Source organism: Triturus cristatus, chromosome 2_2 (assembly GCF_964204655.1).
Source record: "Triturus cristatus chromosome 2_2, aTriCri1.1, whole genome shotgun sequence".
NCBI classification, from domain to species: domain Eukaryota; kingdom Metazoa; phylum Chordata; class Amphibia; order Caudata; family Salamandridae; genus Triturus; species Triturus cristatus.
Window position 1 is genome coordinate 652,101,935 of NC_140582.1, and position 22,913 is coordinate 652,124,847.

Genomic DNA, 22,913 nt, shown 5'->3' on the forward strand with positions numbered 1-22,913 from the left:
TAGTGCAATGGCCCACTCTGCTGCATAAGCTTGTTTGACTTGGTCAGGAAGAAGTGCAGAAAAAGACGGAAGTATAACATTCTGTCCTTGGGTGGATGTTTGTATGAAAGGTGGGAGCCAATCAACCTTCGCCAACAGGATGTCATAGGACAAAGTCACATTTTCCAAGAATATTGCTTTAATTGTGCGTTGTACGTCACTTTCTATTTAAATATCTTAATGATACAATCTATCTGGAGGGGCTGTGCATTTATCCACGGTCTAATCTGTAACAAACCTATCAGTTGCTCTCATTACCAGAAACTGCTGGAGATTCCGGCACACTATGGTGACTTCTGCCGCGCTGTCAAGGAGAGTCACTGCTCAACTCCTGTTCAGGAGGAGGGTTCTCATTATCTGTGGCATTTACACCTTACATAGCACATACACAGCCCCTCAACATTTGACACGGCTGAATCTTTTGTTCCTGAAGAAAGCCATCCGACCCTTTTGGGCGAACAGGCTGAAACATGTCGACCAACCACTCACCAGGTGTTTTGGACCTATAATTATCTAATTAAGCACCTCCCACTTTTATCCTTATCCTTAACCCCTGTGAACATTAAAACAAACTACACAGGAGAGAAGATATTTTTAATAATGCTTTATTATTCCAACACTCTTCCCACTCACGACTGTCACACACCAGACAGTTTCCCTCCTGGTGGAGGATGATGAACACCTGGAGAACAGGACACTCAGGTGCCAAGACCCTATGATGATTCATCCATCTTAATCAAATAAGACGAGAACCAAGTTATACTGCTGCTGTGACATTGTGGCTGAGGGTCCTCATTAGAACATTTACTATAAGATAACTACACCAGTGTATACATCTTGTGATTGTACCAGATTTTGATTAGCCATATCAGGGTAGGATGTATGTTCAGCTAATGCTGGCCAAGTGGCCCGCTCATTACTGTGGGAACCCAATTGTACCAGTGTAGCTACGTGGAGGAGGGCACCAAGGAACACATTTTGGTGTTCCCAAAAGGTGAGAGGAATCTCAATAAGCGCATAAGGTCTATATTGATTATGCACTGCAGGTGTAGTGTATGTATGGAATGTATTAGTATTTCCATCCACAGCTGGAAATGTAACCCAAGAATAAAAAACATCAAAGCAGTATGCAGCATCACGTTCTACTAAAAGATAATAGGAACACTTGCATTAGGTAGCCCATGTTGCGCTGAATGTGTGTAAACTGCTGGTCTGCAGTTAACCATAATAGCTACAGGCTGCAGAGCCATCAGAAAAACATAAACTGATTCAGAGTGGAACACAAAATGGGGTCTAACCTTTTAATATTCAAGCTTGAAAAACCAACAGAGTTAGGTGCTTCCTAAACACTGGTGAGGATTAATAACCAGCACCACGGACTTCTTTAGTAAAAGGTGCACGTGTATTGTGGACATGCACAAGCACTACTCGCAAATAAGTACGAGACCAAACGTTGGTGGCACAATGTTGCAGGAATTCTGCTCAGGAACAGAACAATGCTTGTGAACCTAGAACATCAGTATGTAGGGACTATAAGGGGCATATGTATCAAATACCGTTATTGCGATTCTCAAATAGCGATTCCCTAAAAATCGCTATTTGAGAATCGCAAAACGGGATGTAATAAATTCGCAAATATTTTGCGATTCCTTGGCATTCCTTAATTGCGATTAGCAAATTGCGAATCGCAATTAAAGAATACCTTCCCATTTATTCCTATGGGCTAGGAGGCCCATAGGAATGAATGGGAAGACATTCTCAATTTGCGATTCGCAATTAGAGAATTGCAAAATGAGAATGTAATTTCAAGGGTGCCAGGGTGTCAAAAGGACACCCTGTTGCACCCCTGAAATATGTATGTGTCACATGTGGCGCACATACATGCCCTGCGGGCATCTATGTGCGCCACATGGCACTTTGAAAAATGCAAAAAAGTGAATTTTTCAAAGAAATTGCAAATTACCACCAACTTGAAGTTGGTGGTAATTTGCGATTCCTTAAGGCAAAATCGCACTTTTTCTGTGCTTCATACATTGCATTTATGGAATCGCAATTTGTGATTCCTTAAATGCAATTGCAAAATAGAAAATCGCCAATTTTGCGATTCTCTAATTTGCAGTGCCCTTTTGGAATGATACATCCCAAAAGGCCATTTCCCGTTCGCAAACGGGCCGATTCTGAGAATCGGCCCTTTTGCGAACGGGAAAAGGGCTTGATACATATGCCCCTGCGTCACAATACCATGTCAGTACCTAGGGGCTAGAATCCGACTAACTTATAGTGCCTCACTTGCCCACCTCACCTTTTCAGAGCGACAAGTGATTTGGAACCCCAGAACACAACACTTTCGACTCTCCCAGGGATCGTGGTAGCAGGTCATCGCCTTTCATTCTCGTACTTGTCCACAATAAATAGAAAAGAGTCACAAAGGAAGCGTACACAATTAGAAAACAAATTACAACAGTTGCCAATGACAAGCGGAAGTTCCTGTGCACTAATTGAACCACTAGCCTCTTTGCGGTTCCAGGCTCAGGATTTGCTTGTTCACTATAAAGAAGACCATCCTCCCAGCCAACATAGTGTTCCCTGACCACTCCTTTGCTGACTTGTTCCTGGGCTTTCTTCCGAAGTCCTACAAATGTAGGACACTCATACTGCGCCTTGCGGAAATTCTACCGGGTAGGCCACCCAGCAGAGAACAAACCCTACAGCTTTGAAAGTGATCCAGATTCAAGCAACTGGTCTGCTTCAAAAACCTCATCCTCCCCTCCATCTGGAGCAGAAGCGATGATCTCCATGGCCATTGTCTTTCCCGAGATTGCCCTTTCCAGCAGACTACCTTGTCTTGCTCCCTGCAAATCCGAGATGATCCCAGCCTCACTCTGAGACTGATGTGCAGTCTTTGCTCTGGTTAACACAGTTTTGTTGTCCTAGGCTTAAAGGCTTCTGGTCCTGGCACCCAGCTAGGGACAATCAAATAATTGCACAAGAGGCATCTAGCTCCTTGGTTTCCCCTTACCCCGACATCAATCATGGCCACCTTGTTCTTGAGCTTAATTTCAACCCTGACAATTGGATACTCCGTGCCCTCTCCGCTGGCTGCCAATCCTGTATCCTTGGTCCAGGGGGTTTCTCCTCAGGCTTAAGGTTCTTCCTCTCAGCCATAGTGTGGAAGGCCCCAGTATCCCTCAGGGCAGGCACTTCCCCCCATTGATACTAACTTCCTGCAAAAATCTCATTGTGTTGGGGGTGAATGTGCTTTAGAGCATCTGGGTCCATTTCCCAAATGTCCATAGCTACTAGGTTGAGCGTAAGAGGTCCCTTTCAGGTACCTTCACCCATGTGTCACATGCTTGCTATCACAGGTGTCAGCGGGTCAAGTTCCTTCTCTTGACAATCTCGTCTAAAATATCCCACTTTGTGGTACTTAAAACAAGTCACCACCTTGGACTGGGCAGGGCTTCCTCGCCTTCCCTTCTCATGATGCTCCTTTTCGGATTCACTATTACCGTTCCCATGTTTCTTGGACCCTACTTGAATCGAATGAGAATTTTCCTAGCCCTTGCCCTCCAATTTGGAACCAGGCCACTATTGGTTAGAACAGTGCTGCTCTAGCCCTTTGTGAACCCTGTTAGCCAACCACTTATCAGCTAACATTGCAAGTTTTTTGGGGGTCTCTCTCTGTCAGATCAAATAGGTATTCCTTCAGTCATTCTGTCACCATTAACTGGTTAAGGCCTGAAAATGCTTGGCCTCCATCCCACTTACCCACTCATTCGAGTCAGGCAATACACCATGAACCCAAGTCTCAAATGGAACACTATCTACTCTCTCAGTCATGGAATCTCTGCAGGTATTGAGCTGGCTCCTGCCCAAACCGCCTAATGAGGGCTTCTTTTATTCGCTCATAGATCATCTGGTCTGCCACATGCATCCTCCCATTGATGGCTGTGCCTTCCAGTGGCATGCACCCTATTAAAGCACATGTAGAGTGTAAGGAAATGCCTCTTTATGCATGTTCACCCCCACAATTTTGGACTGATGCTGCTGGTTAATCGACTCTTAAAGTGCTTGAGGCCTGCCAATCAGACCTCAGTGCCAGTGTTCTAACCCATTACAAGGGTAATGTCGAATTAGCTATCCCGAATTGGCATGGAATGGCTTACTTATTAGTCCCTAGAATGTGGTACCCAGGGCATGTAAGGCAGAGTGTACATGATAGGATGCAGCACTGATTGTGCCACCCTGTGAGTTACAAGGTAAAAAATGGCTCCCAGCCTTCCACTGCAGCCTGGAAGGACAGTGGTAACATTGCTAATTCGATTTTGCCATTTAGACTAATGTAAACCTCTCCTAAGGAATGCCTATTGATCTCTAAGGCAGGGAGCTCTATATTATTATGTAGGGCATGTATTTTTTATATATGTCTTCACAGCAACACTTCTAAACTGTTATTTTGCTGTGGTAGGGCTAGTAACCCCATTGGCAATCACACAGTTGCCGACTGACCCCTCAACCAGGCTAAATTCTGAAAAGGACTATCTAGCTTGGTACTATAAGGACCAAATTAATTGTGGCACAAAACTGAACTTCATGCCCAGGTCAAAATTAATGTCACTATTAAAGAAATGCAACTTTTATAAAGTTGCCACTCTATGACCTGGTTTGTCCAATGGCCTCACATGGTCACTGGCCACCAGACAGCTTTCTGCCCACCTGGAGAGTCGTGTGACCGACTCCTAGGCTTAGGAACAATAGTAGCCTGCTGCAGGGCATGGCGTTACTTCCCCTTCGCAGGAAGCTACTCAAGATGTTAGCCCAAGGCAAGCTTCAAAGGAGAAGCTGATTTTAGTGGGCAAATGGCGTTCACACTCCTGAGTGGCTGCCCTTTGTTCAGGTAGATGAGCTGGAGACAGGAACAGAGAGGGGAGACTAGTGCCCAAACTGGTTTTCCTGTGGGTGTATAGTCCACAGGTAGCAACACTTCTAGAGTGGGCTAAAAGCTCCTAGCATCTGAGGATGGGTTCTGACATCTTGAGAGTGGGCAGAATAGTGCACCACATGATTGTTAGATGCCACATGTAGCCACAAAGTTGTCACCAAATGGAGGGGTCCTAGTAGCTAATTGGCTAATGACTGCATTCTCCCCCAGAGCACCTTCTGGGAATAAATATGGCACACCTGGCACCCTGACACCGAAACAGGAACAAGTACTGAAGAAGGACTGCCTTGCTGCCCACTGGACTGCACAAAGAGAGGCTGCACTGTCTGCTGGACTGCACCTGATGCAGCTTGGGCAAGCAAAGAGAGGACTGTGCCTGTGGCTCCTGGGTCAGGGAAAAGTTGTGACCCAGCCCCAGACCAAAGGAGTGACTCAAAGGAACAGTGTACTGATCACCCTGAACCCGTACCAGGGTCAGCACAACTGAAGTAGGAAGTTGGTAGCCACTAACAAAGAATCTCTACTAACTGTTGCTGGGCACCCCAAGAGACCAATCCTCGATGGCCAAAAGATTAACCCGAGTCAGTTGGGCCCTGGAATGTCGTCTGAGTCCACATTGGTCACCCATGAGGGACACCAGTCCCCAACAAAGGATATCACTGGGGCCACTGTGGACCAAGACCTATTGCCCAGCCGCTACTGGCCTTCTACGGTCTCAAAAAGGACTTCAAAGGACCCCAACCTCTGTGACCAATGTCACCCCACCTGACCCACGGACCAAGGAATAATCATGAAGTCACTCTCATAGACCGCACAGCCACCGGAGAATCCTTGAGCATCTTCATCTCCTACATTCACTGCATCAGGACCACTCCATTGAAGTCCATGGCGGTCATGTTTTAAAGTTTGTAAGTGGACAGGAAAATGCTCTGGTGGCCAGGTAACTTCCAAATCTACTCCTCTGTCCCCCAGACCATCTCCGTGTCAGATTTGTTTGACCAAACTGGCCTGGAGTAGCCAAACTAACGTTTACAAACGTTTAAATGGTTTACAAACTTTATGGTTACTGGTGTTTGTTTGAAGTTGGATCAAAGATTAAGACCATGATTAAGGGCCTGATTATGACTTTGGCACAGTTGTGCCTGTTCTCCGCCGGCACAGCTGCAACAAAGCCTCACAAGGACCACCCGCCTGATTACCAGTTCAACTCATGCAGGCGGACGGTCCTTTTGCCTTTCCCACGGTGGTGCCCTGAAAAAGGGCACCGCAATGGAAACGGCAAAAATGTTCCAGCATAGCATGGACTGAGAAGTCCATGCCATGCTAGAACTGGAGGTGCAAGCATACTGGGGATGGGGAGCTCATGTTGTGCACCCCTGAATGCATCGCCATGGCGGGGGGCATGAAGGAGCCCTGTAGCACCTCTTTTGTTCCCCCACGGCATCTTTTTCATGGCGGGATCAGCACCATGAAAATGCTGGAGGTGAGAGGAACCCATAATATACTTTGGAGGACTGCGCCAGTCCTGCTCAGCATATTGCATTGCCCCTTCACCGTGCTACTGCCAAGAAATGGCAGTTCCCTGCCGCAGCCGGTGGCCCACTGCCGGAACAACTCAGTGAGTCGTAATCCGACAGAACAATTTGGAGAGTAGTAATCCGGCAGATGGAACACCGCCACTGCTAGTCTGATGGTCCATGGACTGCCAGACTCATAATCAAGCCCTTAGATCTTGGTGGATGGGTTACTCCATCACAACGGTGACAGAGTAACCCATCCGCCAAGATCTAAATCAGGCCCTAAGTTTTCATTAAAAATCTGTATCTCCGAAACCTTCTGGTGAATTTAATCATCTTGGACTATAACAATTCATAAAATCATAATCTATTTTTATAAATTGGTGCTATGTTTCTTTCGTGTTGCGTGGATTTTTTATTTCGTTGTTTGGTACTGTTAAATGCTTTACACTAGTTCTTTTGTTCAAGCCTTGATTCTCAAAGCCATAGCTACCCAGGGTTGAGCTTAAGGTTGTACAAGTGAGTCTGACTGGGCCCAAGACAGTTTTTGCCAATGTATTTCACGGTAATGCCCCATAGCTTTCCATATAATACCCCCAAATCCTCACATTGGTGCCTACCGGTGGGATCCAGAACTTGTGTTGGGCTGTACCAGACAATTAATAAGTTAGCAAAATGTTTCAAAAGTTGCCAGGTTCTGGATATTCAAAGCACCATTTTACACAAGCTAAAATGTTGACAACAAAGTGTTCACAAAGTGGAAAAAAAATTGCAAGGTTTTCAAAGATGGAAAACAAGTAAATCAGCTTGGCCACCCTGCCCACACTATGGATCAATGATTTGAGGGTGCTGTGCAGGGACAGGATATTCCGCCCAAGGATCACTGCCAACAAAGAGGACCTAGAGAAGGCCCTCAGAGCCTGGGATGAAGCAAGGTTAGCTCAGGCTCAACTGCAAGAAGAGATCACCCCTGAGAGTGGGATAAAGAAGATGGCAGCGATCTCTTTGAAACAGAGACGGACAATGAAAGTGTTGCCCCACAAATCGATTGAGGTGTGACTCTATATCTGGAAGTGAAAGAATCTCCATTTCTGTAAGGGGACCCAAGGACCTGGAAGCCCACCTCAACCTCCTAGAAATTTAGGTGGAAAAATCTGGCTCTATAGAAATTAGATTGGCCTTAGAAGAGAGGAGTGTCATGCTGGGGTTGAAACCCCACGGGCATGGTGGCAGCAACAAGGAACTAGAGATAAATGTAGAGGGTGCCTATTATCCCAGGTTGCCCAAGGGTATTGTTCCTAAGTATATAGAGGGGGATGACATAGACAAATGGCTGGCATCCTTTCAAAGAGTTCTCAAGATGAGAAGTGTGGGGTCCCCACCGTCGGGGGTTCTTATTGTGAGAACTGATTCCAACTGCAGGGAGAGATAGGCTGATTATACTGAAGGATGCATTGGCAGAGTCATACACCCACGTCATACACTCATCTAGCTATTTGGTCTCACCCCAGAGGAGTACAGACAAAAGTTCAGGAACACACAAAAGGGTCCACTCAGACATGGGTGGGCTTTGTAGATGCCTCTGTGAAGTCACTGTAAGGCTGGATTAAGATGAACAGGGTGGATTCCTATGGGGGCTCCACAAAGGGATGGTAAAAAGGCACATACTTACAAATTGTATCTCAGCAATGTTACACCAAAATCTGGTCGATTCTCAGCTATCTCGCACTAGAGAGGTGGGGGAGATAGCTGATGAATGGGCATGCACTAAGGTGCTCAAAAAGTCCCAAGGTGGGGAACACAAGAAAGGAAGACAAGGTCACCTTCTGGGGAAGGATGGGGCCAAGTAAAAAAAAAAAAGAAAAACCCGGAGTCCCCAAAAGATACCCAAGAAAGGGAGCCTAGATCCACATTCCAGTGAAAGGGGAGACAGTACCTGGGAAAGAACTATGACCCTACAAAGGTGTGGGTGTGCTATGACTGTAAACAGCCAGGGCACAAGAGGGGCCCACTGAAGGGTTCTGAATGCACCATGAAGTCACCCACTGGTAACCATCCCAAGGGCATTGCCAGTGTAGGGATGTGGGTGGACATTGTCCTTGGGGATTGCAAGGATTGCACTGAAGCCACTTTAGTCTCTATGGGTGGGAAGGAAGTTGAGCCCCTGGTCCACTGGCCTGCCAGCATGGTAAAGTACAGGCAGTGACCAGGAATCAATGGGACTGAAGTTCAGGCCTTGATGGATACAGGTGCCTGCATGGTTATGGTTAAGGTTGTTTCCCCAGGTCAGATCATTCCTGATGAGGTGCACCAAACAGTAAACTCTGACAATGTTACCAAGTCTCATCCCATAGCTATGGTGGACTTGGAGTGAGAGGGGTTAAAGTAGCTGTGTCCCCTGCAATCCCAGTGGAGTGTCTACTGGGCAACGACCTTGAAACTTCTGCCTGGGCTGCGGTGGAGAGAAGGACTCATGCAGCAATGCTGGGTCTCCCTGAGTAGGTGTGTCTCAACCAGAACACAAAAGGCCTAAGGAAAAGTCAAGGGACTTTGGAGCATAAAAAAATGGGCCAAGAGCCTAGTACCAAGAGGAAGAGTAGGAAGTCTGGCAAGCCCTTTCCCAAAGTCCATATTTCCACAAGGAGCCTAACCCTAAGTGGAGGGCCTGGTATCTGAACAGGCAGAACTCCAAGGAGAGGTGGTCCCTCCAGAGAGAACTTGAGCCTGGGCCAAAAGACTTGCACCACTCTTGAAGGCCTGAGAAAGCTGCCAAACAGGAAAAATGTGATGTCACTGGAACCTATTAGGTGTACTTGGAGGAGGGAATCATATACAGTGAGGCAAGGGACCCCAAACCAGAGACAACCAGGAGAGTGGTCTTCCCCTTCACAGTACAGAGAGTTCCTCCTTAACCTGACCCATGACATCCCCTTAACTGGACATCATCTAGGGCAGACCAAGACCTGGGACAGGCTGGTCAATCACTTTTACTGGCCTCAAATGTCAGAAAAGATTAAGGAGTTTTGTCTATCCCGTGTCACCTGCCAAGCCAGTGGTTAGACATGAGCAAGCCAAAGGCTTCTTTCATACCACTGCCTGTGGGGGGTACCCCCTTTGAGAGGGTAGGGATCCACATTGTTGGTCCCCTATACCCCCCTACTGCTTCTGGCACTAGGTTCATTTTGGTAGTAGTGAACCATTGCACCTGATACCCAGGATCAATGAAGTGAAGGCCCTAATGGCATCTTTACCAGGAGTGGGTTCCCAACGGAGGTCATATTAGATAGAGACACACACCTCATGTCTGCCTAGCTGAAAGCCATGTGGGATGAGTGTGAGTTATAATTTCACTACCTCCTACCATCCCCAAGGGTATGGTCTTGTAGAGAGGCTCAACAAAACCATGATCATGGGTTTACCTGAGAAACTCAGAAAGAGATGAGATATTCTCCTACTATGTCTGCTGTCTGCATACAGTGAGGTCCCTCATAAAGGAGTGGATTTCAGCCTATTTGAGCTAGTCTTTGGACACCCTGTAAGAGGTCCTTTAAGTTTGGTAAGAGGCGGTTGGGAGAGACCTCTCAAAAAGCCCAAACTAGACGTTTTGGACTAAGTAGTAAACCTTTGCCCCAGAATGGCTGAAAACATTAAGAAAGCAAACAGAAACTTGGAGACCAGTCAGGAGCTTGTCAAACACTGGTATGACCAGAAGTCTTCCATAGTTGAGTAACAGGCTGGACAACTGATATAGGTCCTAGAGTCTGTAACACCCATGGCCTTACAATATAAGTGGACTGGGCCTTACCCTATCTTAGAGAAGAAGGGTGAAGTCAAATATCTGGGGATTTGGGAACATGTGAATAGGCTCAAGCTCCAGTCATGACAGAACAGACATCACCATGCTCACAGTGACAGATGGAGGAGAAAATGAGGAGAGTGAGACCCTCTCTGACGTACTATCTACCAATGTCAAGGATTGATCAGTTGAAAGAGTATTCCTCTCTTCCCCCTTAACACAGCAACAGCAAAAAAATACTGAAACATTCTTCTCAGTCAGTTTGCTGATCTATTATCATTAACCCCAAGTTTGACAACATGGTGTACCCATTATGTGGACACCACTGTCAGTTTACCCATCAAAAGAAAAATATACAGGTTATCAGACCAGGTCAAAGCCAGCATGAAGGCTGAGGTTGTGAAGATGCTAGAATTGGAGGTGATTGAGCCCTCTAGTAGTTCATGAGCTAGCCCAGTATTTCTGGTCCCTAAGCCAAGTCCCAAGGGACAAAAGCCAGAAATGAGATGTTGTGTGGACTATTGAAGCTTGAATGCGGTCACCAAGACTGATGCCCACCTCCTTCCAAGAGCAGATTAACTCATAGATAAGTTGGGGGCTGCAAAGTATCTGAGTACCTTTGACCAGACTTTGGGTTATTGAAGATAGTCCTCAGCCCAGGGCACTTTCTGGGAATAAACATGTCACCCGGGGACCCTGAACCTTAGATTTCGTCAGAACTGGAACAAGGACCGAAGAAGGACTGCCCTGCTGTCTCCTGGGCTGCACAAAGAGAAGCTGCACTGTCTGCTGGATGGCATGGTGCACCTTGGACTACAGAAGAGAGGACCTTGCTTGTGGCTCCTGGTTCGGGGAAAAGTCATGCCTCAGTCCCAGACCAAAAAAGTGACTCAAGGGAACAGTGGGCTGACCCCCTAGATCCCGCATCAGGGTCAGCACAACCGAAGTAGTCCACATCAGCAAATGGTAGCCACTACGGAAGAATCTCTATTAACTGCTGCTGGGTCCCCCAAGAGACAGATCCTCGGGGGTCAAAAGTTGCACCTGAGTCTGCTGGACCCAGGAGTGTCATCTGAGTCCAGATTGGTCATCCAAGAGGGACGCCAGCCCCCACCCCCAAAGGATATTGCTGGGACCGCAGCGGACCAAGCCGCTGCTGGCCTTCTGCTGTCTCAAAGAGAACTTTGAGCGACCCTGAATTCTGTGGCCACAGCTGTCCCACCTGACCCGTAGACCGAGGAATAACCACAATGGCACCTCTGTGAAATGCACAGCTCCCGGAGAATCCTTGAGCATTTTCCTCATCTGCATCCGCAGCATCAGAACCACTCCATTGAAGTCTTTGGCAGTGCTGTAAAGTTTGGAACTGGACTGGAAAATGCTCTGTGGGAGGACCTGGTAACTGTCCAAGTCTACCCCATTACCCCCCTCAGACCTTCTCGCTTTTAGATTTGGTTGCCAAAAAGGGCCATGGTGGCCAAACTACGTTTTTTACAAACGTTTTAAAAGTTTACAAACTTTACAGTTACAGTTAACAATGCTTGTTTGCAGTTGGATTAAAGATGACATTTTCTATAAAAATCTGGATCTCCAATGTCGATCCTCCCGAAGATACTTTACCTTTTCCAGACGCTACCCACGCCCATTCCTGAGCACCAAATCCGTAGCCTCCAGCGAGAGCTCAACGGGTTTGTATGGGGAGGAAAAAAACGCACTTTTCCAACAAAATCCTTATGCTTCCGCGAGACAGAGGGGGACTGGCGTGCCCCAACCTGCTCGAGTATTATTGGGCGTCTCACCTTCGTTTCATTTCTGAATGGATGGCATGGGAAAGCGAGAAGGTCTGATTCCATATGGACCGGGCGGTGACTTGTCGCCCCATCTGGGACCTAGCATGGCTTCCACGGGAGGCACGCTCTTGTAGCGCCTATCTAGCAGTTCCCACCAAGACTGTTCTTGAGATATGGGATAAAGTAGCAGTGCGCAAAGGTCTCACGTCTTTTCCGTCCCCTTATACTCCCATTGCTCGTAACGCTCACTTTCTGCCGGCTCTTCATCCGCCCTACTTTGCGGACTGGACAGAAGGGGGCTGTAGGACAATTCGGGACCTATTTATAGGGGCTCTCTTAAAGCTTTTGAACAATGTCAACAGGAATACCAGCTGGAAGAGGGGGCACGCTTTCAGTATGCCCAACTCTGACGCAAGCGGCTACTCGGGCCCTTACTCCGTTCGAACAGTTGGTGCGGTCATTTGACAACTCTAGGGGATTAATATCTCGCACATACCACGCTCTGCAACATTCGCAGCGAACCGCCTCTCACCCTTATCAGCAGAGGTGGCAAGCAGCCTCTGCTACTGATATCACCCCCGCCCAATGGATACATCTGTGGCGGGACATCCCCAAGGTGTTCCGTAGTATCCCCCAACAGGAGTCGGCATACAAGGTCATGATGCACTGGTACTACACCCCTCACAGATTGCACACAATGTTCTCTACTGCCTCGTCCCTATGTTGGCGCTGCACTGGGGCCATAGGGAACTTTCTTCATGTTTGGTGGACCTGTCCGCTCTTGACCGTCTTCTGGAAGGAAGTTCTCAGTCATATCAGACAGGTATTAGGCTACCCACTCCCAAAAGACCCACTTACAACAGTCCTGGGCCTCCGGCCGGTGAACATGCGAGCCACGACCCAACGTGACCGGCACCTCAGCCTGCATATGATGGGGGCTGCCAAACAAACTATTGCTCTTTACTGGAAAAAAGCGGAGGCACCTCCGATTAACATATGGTTCACCCGCCTGTGGCACACGGTGGCGATGGAGCTCCTTACAGCGCGACTACAAAATCAAGAGGCCAAGTTTGCCAAATTGTGGAGTCTGCTGGTGGATTACTTAGGACGACGGGAATATGCTAGACTCAAACCCCTGAGGTTGAGGGCCCTCTGCCTCATTGACGATGCAATCTCCCCCACAAATGCAGGCCCTTAACTCATGCCTTGCTGACACTGCCGCTGTCTCTGATCTGCATGCTCTCAGCGCTGGCTGGTGACCCTCAACATTATAGTGTTTGCGCTTTTGCAGTCCATAGCTTTGGTGATGCCAACCGCTCTCCCGCCCATCCCCCCAGCCCTCTCTCCCTCCTTCTCTCCTTTGCTCTCACCTTATTCTCTCTTTTCTCCCTCACATGACTCTTTGGAGACTTTCTCTCCCCCCTCTCCTTTCCTAGTTCCCTTTCTCTTTGTTTCCCTATTTCTATTTGAGTTGATTTGCTTTTCAGTGTGAAGGAGCTCCATCACAGCGTTTCTTTAATCCAGTAGTCTCTGCATGCGGCCGGCCCAGTTTTGGTTGTAGGCGACTTGCTGTGTAACCCAACATAAGTGTGATGTCAAATATTGCCTTTATCACATATATTGAATCCTAACCAATTCATGTAGCCGGCCCTTCATTGGGTTGTAGGAGCCTAGCTGTTTACTACCCTGCAGCTCCTTCTGTTCCTTAATAAAAAGAGTTCAAACAAAAAAAATCTGGATCTACGGAATGGTCCGGTGGGTTTTGCTTATCTTGGACTCTCAAAATGAATAAAAATATTGTCTATTTTCATAAATTTTGTCTTTCTTTCGTGGTGCGAGGTTTCCTTATTTCGTTGTTTTGTACTGTTAAATGCTTCTCAAAAAACAAAGACCTGATTGAAAATTGGACTTATATGTGCAGTATGAAACCAGGTCTTTGTTTTTTGAGATTTTTGAGTGGAGGGTGTCCTGGTTCACTATCCCTCTTGTGCTCCCATTTTGTGAACTGTTAAATGCTTTACAATAGTTTCTTTGTTTAAGCCTTGCTGCTCAAAGACATAGCTACCTAGGGTTGAGCTTAAGATTGTACAAGCAAGTCTGACTGGACCCAAGACAGCCATACCATATAATAAACCCAAATCCTCACATACATCCAGCGCAGAGCCACCAGTCCTATGCTGTGCAGCATTGTAGATCCAACTGATGTAGGCCAAGTGTCAGTTAAGCACGCAGCAGTTGAACTTACAAAAGGTGAGTGAGTCTGTAGGCTTAATTCCAGTGACACAGGGTAAGAAGGGCCTATTCTCTCCTACTGATCACTACTAGGCCTGTGCGTGAGTTTTTCCCACGTGGGACAAACACCCAGGGGTAAAAATCAGCATGAATGGCGCGACCTAATGCACTCCATCATTTGTGGATCTCCGCATAGCGCGGCTGAGTTTTTTGGTCACTTCGGGGAGTTCCACTCTAATCACTACATGGTATGCTGCCACCATCGCGCTTGTGCTGCTTAAATCTTGGTGAAGGCAGTAGCCTTCCACCACTATGGGTGTGGCATTTTGGGCATCCCTCCCAGTCCATCAAGACCGCAATATGGGAGACAGACCTATGTCATGGCGCACACGCATGATCCATGTTTGCCTATGACAAAAATCAGCATTAGGGATTCAGACAACAATACAGTTGGGCACTCAGGGCAGTGGTACAAGTCTTTTACCATGCAGCGGGCTTTTCTGTACCAACAATGCCCGAGAACCTATAATCGAGATCCACCGGGAGTCCATTGCTTCCAGGTGCTTTTTCCAACTGTAATTCAGCTTTTACTTTCATAAGCTCTTGTTTAGTCATTGGGGCCTCAAATGCAGGCGGTTGCTTGTTCATCAATCTTGATATCACCAGGCTTTCAAGGGGGTCCTCAATCACCCCTATGTCCTCCAGATGTCTGTCTATATGAAGAAGCCAAGCTGAGTCAATATTGCAGGGGGGGTATGAGTTTGAAATTTACCCACAAGCAAAGAGGTATACATAGCTGCCAAGGTTTCAGATTGCTATGTGTGACATTTTCATAATTATAGATTAATTATGAGTGACATTTAATGAGTATGAGTGACACTTTCTCGCGCGCAAAATCAAACAATGAAAATTAGGGAAATATTTAATGAGTATGAGTGACACTTTCTCGCGCGCAAAATCAAACAATGAAAATAAGGGAAATATGTTTAGGCTGAATAAATAAGACTTAACACAAACAAGTACAGCGTCCTGTTAACAGAACTGTAAATATCACAAATGAACTCCACTCAAACACTAATAAAATCATTAACCCCGAATGGGCCGCCCCCGTTTACGCCTCGCTACCTGCCCAACCTCGCCGGCATCGGCACACATCACACCTTGACCCACCGGCTATCACAGAGGCTCTGCTGACTTTGGTGACACCGCTGGCACGGAAATAAATTGGACGGGCAGCGGCACCACACATAGTCAGTCACAGAGTGACCCCGACCATCCCAACACGAGTTGGTGGGCTTTATATCACGTGACTCAGACAGACGAACTTCAGCTTTAACAGGGCAGGCAGCTTAAGTTAAGATCATGACTGCGTGCTAGAAAGTAAGACACAAACTGTGTGCGCAGTTCTCGACATGCGACGCCTGGCTGTACAAATTGTGACAGCTCCCTGTGGCTGCATTGTTCGGCGCTAACATAATAATTTCTTGTCAAGAATCCACCCCCACTGCAATCATCGTGAACTTTATCACCTCTATGCGCTTGGTACTGCTAAAAAAACTAAGGGCTAGCTGCCGGCCGAGTGGGGCCACACTGCGTATAGAGCTAGTCCAAATAAGCGGCAAGTTTTTTTCTTCCAAAAATGAAGATTCCTTCTTTCCATGCAGATTTAGCAGATTTATTTTGCTCCAGATTTTTAAATGCCTGTCTTTTTCGGTCTAAATTTCCAGGCACAAACAAGATAAGCAGACGAAACAGAAAAGGATCGGTTCATTTTTTTCCCTTTAGAATGCCGTTCGCCTTAATTCAAACAACTGACTGTCCCTGCGGTAAGTATTGTCTTCCTGGCGGCCGCTGAATGAACCTTACCGTGAGAGTGACGGACGATAGTGACCACACCGTCATCCGCTTCAGTCAACACGCATACACAGACGTCACCCAAAGATTACACTGACACTTTATTTGTGGGTGAAGAACTGCTGCAGGTTTATTTCATACAACACAGTATGATAATAAAATTGGGTTATCTTACGGGCGATCCAGGGCAGGCAGCCCCTTGCTGCTCCGCCCGCCTGGTGAGCCTGCACACACGGTGGGTCGATGCCCGGCAGTGTGGCACATAATTATTTACAGATCATCCACTGGGTCACGTGATCTGTCTCCTACTCCCGCCCCTTCCGATAGGGGCGGAGCGTGTTGTGGCACACCCCCGGTTGGTCAGGCCCCCCAACCGCCCGAAGGACTAACGGGGCGCCGTCGCGGTCTTCCCAGAACCCCCTTCGGCTCCTGGACCTTGGCTCGGGCACCCTTACTGTGCCGGACAGGGGTACCCTTACTGTACCGCCTGTCGCAGAGGTACCCTTACTGTACCCGTCTGCATCCAGATCGCCCTGTAACTCCGCCTGCAACGCAAAAGAAAACATTAAAACATTCCAACTAACGCGCTGTGCCTGACACGTGGGGTAAGTGGAAAGGGAGGGAAATCGCGTGTCCAGGCTGGAGCGGCGCAGGGAACAGAGGAGGAAATGGGCGAGCGGGCCTCCTAAGTAGGGGGGGGGGCAAGCCGCGCCCCCCGCCCCCACCGGCCCGCCTCCAGCTCCAAACTGTGGGAGTCATACCTTGGTGGGCGTAGCCTCGCGCGCGAGGCAGCAAAGGGGAAGGCTCCGACGGGCGGCCACTAACATGCTGCCCTGCTGATGTCCCACTGCTTGGGACGCGGGCAGCGGCATAGTGACCACACCGTCATCCGCTTCAGTCAACACGCATACACAGACGTCACCCAAAGATTACACTGACACTTTATTTGTGGGTGAAGAACTGCTGCAGGTTTATTTCATACAACACAGTATGATAATAAAATTGGGTTATCTTACGGGCGATCCAGGGCAGGCAGCCCCTTGCTGCTCCGCCCGCCTGGTGAGCCTGCACACACGGTGGGTCGATGCCCGGCAGTGTGGCACATAATTATTTACAGATCATCCACTGGGTCACGTGATCTGTCTCCTACTCCCGCCCCTTCCGATAGGGGCGGAGCGTGTTGTGGCACACCCCCGGTTGGTCAGGCCCCCCAACCGCCCGAAGGACTAACGGGGCGCCGTCGCGGTCTTCCCAGAACCCCCTTCGGCTCCTGGACCTTGGCTCGGGCACCCTTACTGTGCCGGACAGGGGTACCCTTACTGTACCGCCTGTCGCAGAGGTACCCTTACTGTACCCGTCTGCATCCAGATCGCCCTGTAACTCCGCCACAGCTCTGGGGAGGCTACCGTCGCTGCCAGAGCCCCCCTTCCTCCCGTTGCTGTTATATGTGCCCTGCGATCCAGCTTAATGGGCTAAATTAGGGGTCCTGTTCTGTAACCCGTAAAAGACGGCATTAATGTGCAACTTTACACAGAAGCCCAGGGCAGACGAACAAAGGATGTCTTTTGGCCCCACTGCCGTAAGCTTAGACGTGACTGGTGTTCCTAACCTTCTAAGCGAAGCCACAGCAGATCGTCCTAACGTCTTTTTTTTTTTTTTTTTTTTTTTTTTTGAAAAAGTTTTTATTGAACAATAATTCGGTTACAAGTATGGGCCTACAACCACCCGGGCCGGCCGCTAGGTACATAAGGTAATATACACATATCAAGGCTGCAGTCAGTTCCCAGGGCACTGCCCCGCAGTGGCTCAAGATAGTTCTCGAAGAACAGCAAGTGTCAGTCCAACAAAAACAGCAACAAAAGGAAAAACAATAAAAACAAAAGGCGAGTTACGAGGGATACCAGTGCGGTTCAGGCTCCCCCCGGGAAACTCCAGTCAGAACATTGAGCAATCCGCTAAAGAGAGGAGTACCGGGAGGCCGGGGACGGAGGGGGGGGGGGAAGGGGGTCAAGGGAGATGAACGTCCATATGTAGTTGTTACAAAAAGCGCCAGGAGCCGTCAAGGGTCAGGGGGACATGGCGATATCGGTGTCTACCAGGGGGGGCGTACAGATGCCTCCGCGATACGCATTCCATTGACCCCAAATTCTACCCCATGCCCCCGGCTTGCCACGGGCCACATACACTGTCTTCTCCCGAAACATACACCAGTCCATATTCTCCTTCCATACTGACACGGTGGGCGGCCGTAGAGCGCCCCAAAGTTGTGCTATATCCCTCTTGGCAATCATGTTCCCTAGGGCCGCCCACCGAGTCTGAGCCGCGTTGTAGTCATTGGGCTCCCACACATTCAGGACACAGCGACGCACCTCCGGCCGCAGCACAACCCCGGTGACCTGTCCCATAACCGTGTGGACCCGGCGCCAGTAGTCCGCCACCTCGCGGCACTCCCAAAGGATATGAAGAAAGGTGGCGCTGAGCCCGCAGCCTCGTTTACAGAGCCCGTCGTCGGAAAATCCCATCGCGACCAAGCGCGGACCCGTAACATACACCCGGTGGAGAATCTTGAGCTGTACCAACCGGAGACGAGCCGGAATGGCAACCTCCTTGGGGGACGACAGTGCAGACTGCCAGTCTTCGTCGTCCAATTCGACCCCATCCCCAGTCCAAGCCTCCCGAAGGCGCACCAGGAGATCCGCCCGGTGATTAATCAATTTTTTATAAATTAAAGAAATAGTACTATCAGGGACATGTCCGTCAAGTACGCGGTCCTCGAGGGGCGAGGAAACAGGGATCTTGGTCCCCTCCCCGAAGACCGAGAGCAGGGCGTGTCGAACCTGGGCATAGCGGAAGAACTCCCTGTCGGTCAGCTCGTATTCGGCCTGGAGCACCGCGAAAGTCTTGACCGCGCCCTTGTGCCACAGGTCTCCCACTGTGCTAATACCAATCGTGTCCCACTGGTCAAACCCCTTGGTGGTCCACAAGCTGCCCAGGCGGTCGGAGGCAAACAAGGGAGTAGCACATGTCATTCGCTCACTCCAGCCCATGGCCGCAGTGGCAGCCCTCCAGGTCCGCACAGCAATCTTAGTAGGACCCGTAAGGGTCCGGTCAGCCAGGCGGGAATAAAGTGCCCTGTTGTAGTTCCCGCCGGGAAGCAGGAACTTGTCCATCTCATACGCCGGATTCATGCCGGGCGCATACGTGGCGTGGTTAATGGCAGATAGCTGCGAGGCCCAATAGTACCTGCGAATGTCAGGAAGCGCGATGCCCCCGTCATACCAGGGGAGAGTGAGCTTGGCAAGGGCAATACGCGCCCGGCCGTTCCACACCAGTCTCCTCTGCAGGCTCTCCACCTCCCGAAAGTAGGCCACTGGGATAACGTCGAAGGAGTTCTGGAGTGCATAGAGGAACCTGGGAAGGGACATCATTTTAAACAGCGCGGCCCGACCCAGCGGGGACAGGGGCAGCCTGCACCACCGGGCCGTGTCCTCACGCAGTCGCCGAAGTGGACGCAGAAGATTCTGCTCGTAGCGAGCCACCGGGTCCAGCGAAACGTATATCCCCAGGTACTTAAAGCCGCTCAGAGACATTTGAATCGGGAGCCGAGGCGGCAGGAGAGGAGGACCACCAGCGATGGGATAAACGCAGGATTTAGACCAATTGATCGTGAGACCCGAATTATTCCCAAAGGAGGTCAGAACGTCAAAGAGGACGTTGAGTGACTGCCGCGGTGAGGTAAGATACAGGAGAATGTCGTCCGCATACAGCGAGACCCGATCTTCAAAGCCCGGGCCCCACCGGATCCCTCTAAGCGAGGGCTCCCAACGGAGCCAGGCAGCGAGTGGCTCCAGGGCGAGAGCAAAAAGCAACGGGGACAACGGGCACCCCTGCCTCGTGCCCCTGCCGAGGGCAAAGGGCCGAGAGACCCGCCCATTCACCACCACTTGAGCCATGGGTCCCGTGTAAAGGAGCCTCACCCAGCCAATAAAGCCCTCTCCAAAGCCGAATTTATCCAAGACGGCCCAGAGGAATGGCCACTCAATAGTGTCAAATGCCATCGTGGCATCCAAAGAAACCAGCACGGCCGGTTCGGTGAGGAGCTCCGCCCTGGCGAGGACCCCGTGCAGACGCCGCAAGTTAAGAGCGGTGTTGCGGTGCGGGATAAAGCCGCATTGGTCCGGATGAATAAGGTCGCACACGACACTCAACAATCGGTTGGCCAGGACTTTCGCCAGGATTTTAGGCTCCGCATTGAGCAGTGAAATAGGCCGGTAAGAGGTACAGCGGTCACGCGGCTTGCCCTCCTTGGGGAGAACGACTATAGTGGCCAAGCGCTGGTCGGCCGGGAGGGAACCCGCCGCAAGAGAGTCGCGGAACATGCGGCTGAGGAAGGGCGCAAGCTTATCAGGACGCAATTTGTATAGTTCAATGGGCAGACCATTAGGACCCATAGCCTTGCCCGAGCGAAGGGAACGAATCGCGGTCGCTATTTCATCCGACGATAAGGGGGCGTCCAGCCGCTCCCGGTCCTCAACGGACAGGCCGGGCAGAGCAATATCTCTCAGTAGGAGGCGAGAGTCATCCTCGTCCCTGTCAGTCACCGGGGAGTACACCGCCCGGAGGTGGTCAGCGAAGCATTCCACAATCTCATCCGGCTCAGTCACACCCACACCATCCGCAGCACGCAACTCGGGGACCACACGATTCACTCTCTCCTTTTTGTCCAGCCATGCAATCAACTTTCCCGCCTTGTCCCCCGCGTCATACAATCGGCCCTGCTGCTCCCTATACATAGTTTTGGCCGCGTCAGTGACCAGGGACCTATATTCGAACTGTTTCAGGCTAAGGGCATGTAGCCCGTCCGGAGTAACATTCGCCTCCAAGGCCGACTCCAGCCCCGAGATGTCAGTCTCCAGCTTCACCACCGCCTCGCTCCTAACCTTCTTGGCCACCACTATCTGGGCGAGGGCGTGTCCACGTATAACAGTTTTAAAGGCTTCCCAAAGGGACAACGCAGACGACACCGACCCCTCGTTTTCACTGAAGTATTGGTCCATGGCCTTAACCAGGCTGTCACGAAGCACAGGGTCCCGCAGGTACCAGGGGTTAATGGGAGCTATCCGCCCTGCGGACCGCGGCCCGGTGTCAAAGACAAGCCACAGCGGAGAATGGTCGGAGATACCACGCGCCAGGTGTCTGACCTCTCGAATCCGACCAGTCTGCGCCGCGGGCATAAGGAAGTAGTCTAACCTGGAGAGACTCCCATGCGCCCCCGAATGAAAGGTGAACTGGCACTGGGTCGGATGCATTAGTCTCCAACTATCCACCAAGCCGAAGGTCTCCAACATCCCACCCAGCCATGACTGGGCAGCGGGGAGGGTCCTCGGTGGGTGACGATCCAGTTCACCCGAAACCACAGAATTAAAGTCCCCGCCCATGAGCAGGAGGCCGTCCGGGAGGTCAAGCAGCATTCGACCCAAGTCAGTAAAGGTGGAGTTCTGGAGGCCCGGGGGGACGTAGACTGAAACCAGGGTAAGGGGCTGCCCCTCCCACCTCCCAATCAGACACACATAGCGCCCTCTGTCATCCGAGACTATCCTCGTGATCTCCACCGGAAGGGAGGCTCGCAGGAGAATGCCCACCCCCCTGGAGCCAGTTGTGAAACCCGAATGGGCTACGAGGCGGTATCCCCCCCTGTTCATCGCATGGCAGACATTGCCGACCAAATGCGTCTCCTGGAGAAACACCACATCAGGAGTCAAACGACGCAAATATTGCAGTACAACACCCCGCTTAATGCGGTCCCCCAACCCATTGACGTTCCACGACATAAGCCTCAACCCGTCTCCCCCCATCCCCTCCAATGGGTCAAGAGGCCCCCAGCCCGCAGCACCGCTCCCAAATATGGATAAAAATCAATACCTCGCCCTGTAAACAAAAAACACACAACTAAACAACCCCTCTTCCCCCCCAACCCCACCCCAAGTCCAACGCCCCCCACCCTGCACCCCTGCGGGCCAAAGACCCCCCCCAACTTGCAGTGTGCCTGTCGCCCCACTAACCCCATTCTACAAAAAGACCCCGGAGGAGGAAAGGGACCCGAACCCGCCCGCACCCCTCACGGGTCCTGGTAAAACACAGTATGCAAAAGAAGTAAGACCCAACTGTACAGTGCAAAACCGCAAAAGCAAGGACCAAAGGTCAGTCTAAGGGGACCCGTCACCTGCGGTGCCCCCAGAGGGCCCGGGCCGGCCACCCCCGTCCGGCAGCGAGTCCAGCCAGTCACTTGCGGCCTCAGGAGTGTCAAAAAAGGCTGTCCGCTCTCCATGCTCCACTCGAAGTTTCGCCGGGTAGAGCATCGAATACTTCAGGCCTAGCTCGCGGAGACGGCGCTTCACCCCCTGGAATCCCATCCGCTGTTTCTGGACCAGTTGCGTGAAGTCCGGGTAAAAGTTGATGGTCGAGTTCTCGTAGCGGACCGGGCCACGGGTCCGTGAAGCCTGCAGAATAGCATCGCGGTCCCTGTAGTGGAACAGTTTAGCCACGATAGGCCTCGGGAGGGCCCCCGGCCGCGGCCGGCCGCCCGGAACTCGATGGGCCCGCTCCACAGCGAAGAATTTGCTTAGGCCAACCGGGGACAACTGTTGCAGGATAAGTTCCTCGACCACGAGGTCCACCGGGCGGCTGTCGGAGGACTCCGGTACCCCAATGATGCGGATATTGTTGCGTCGGGCCCGTCCCTC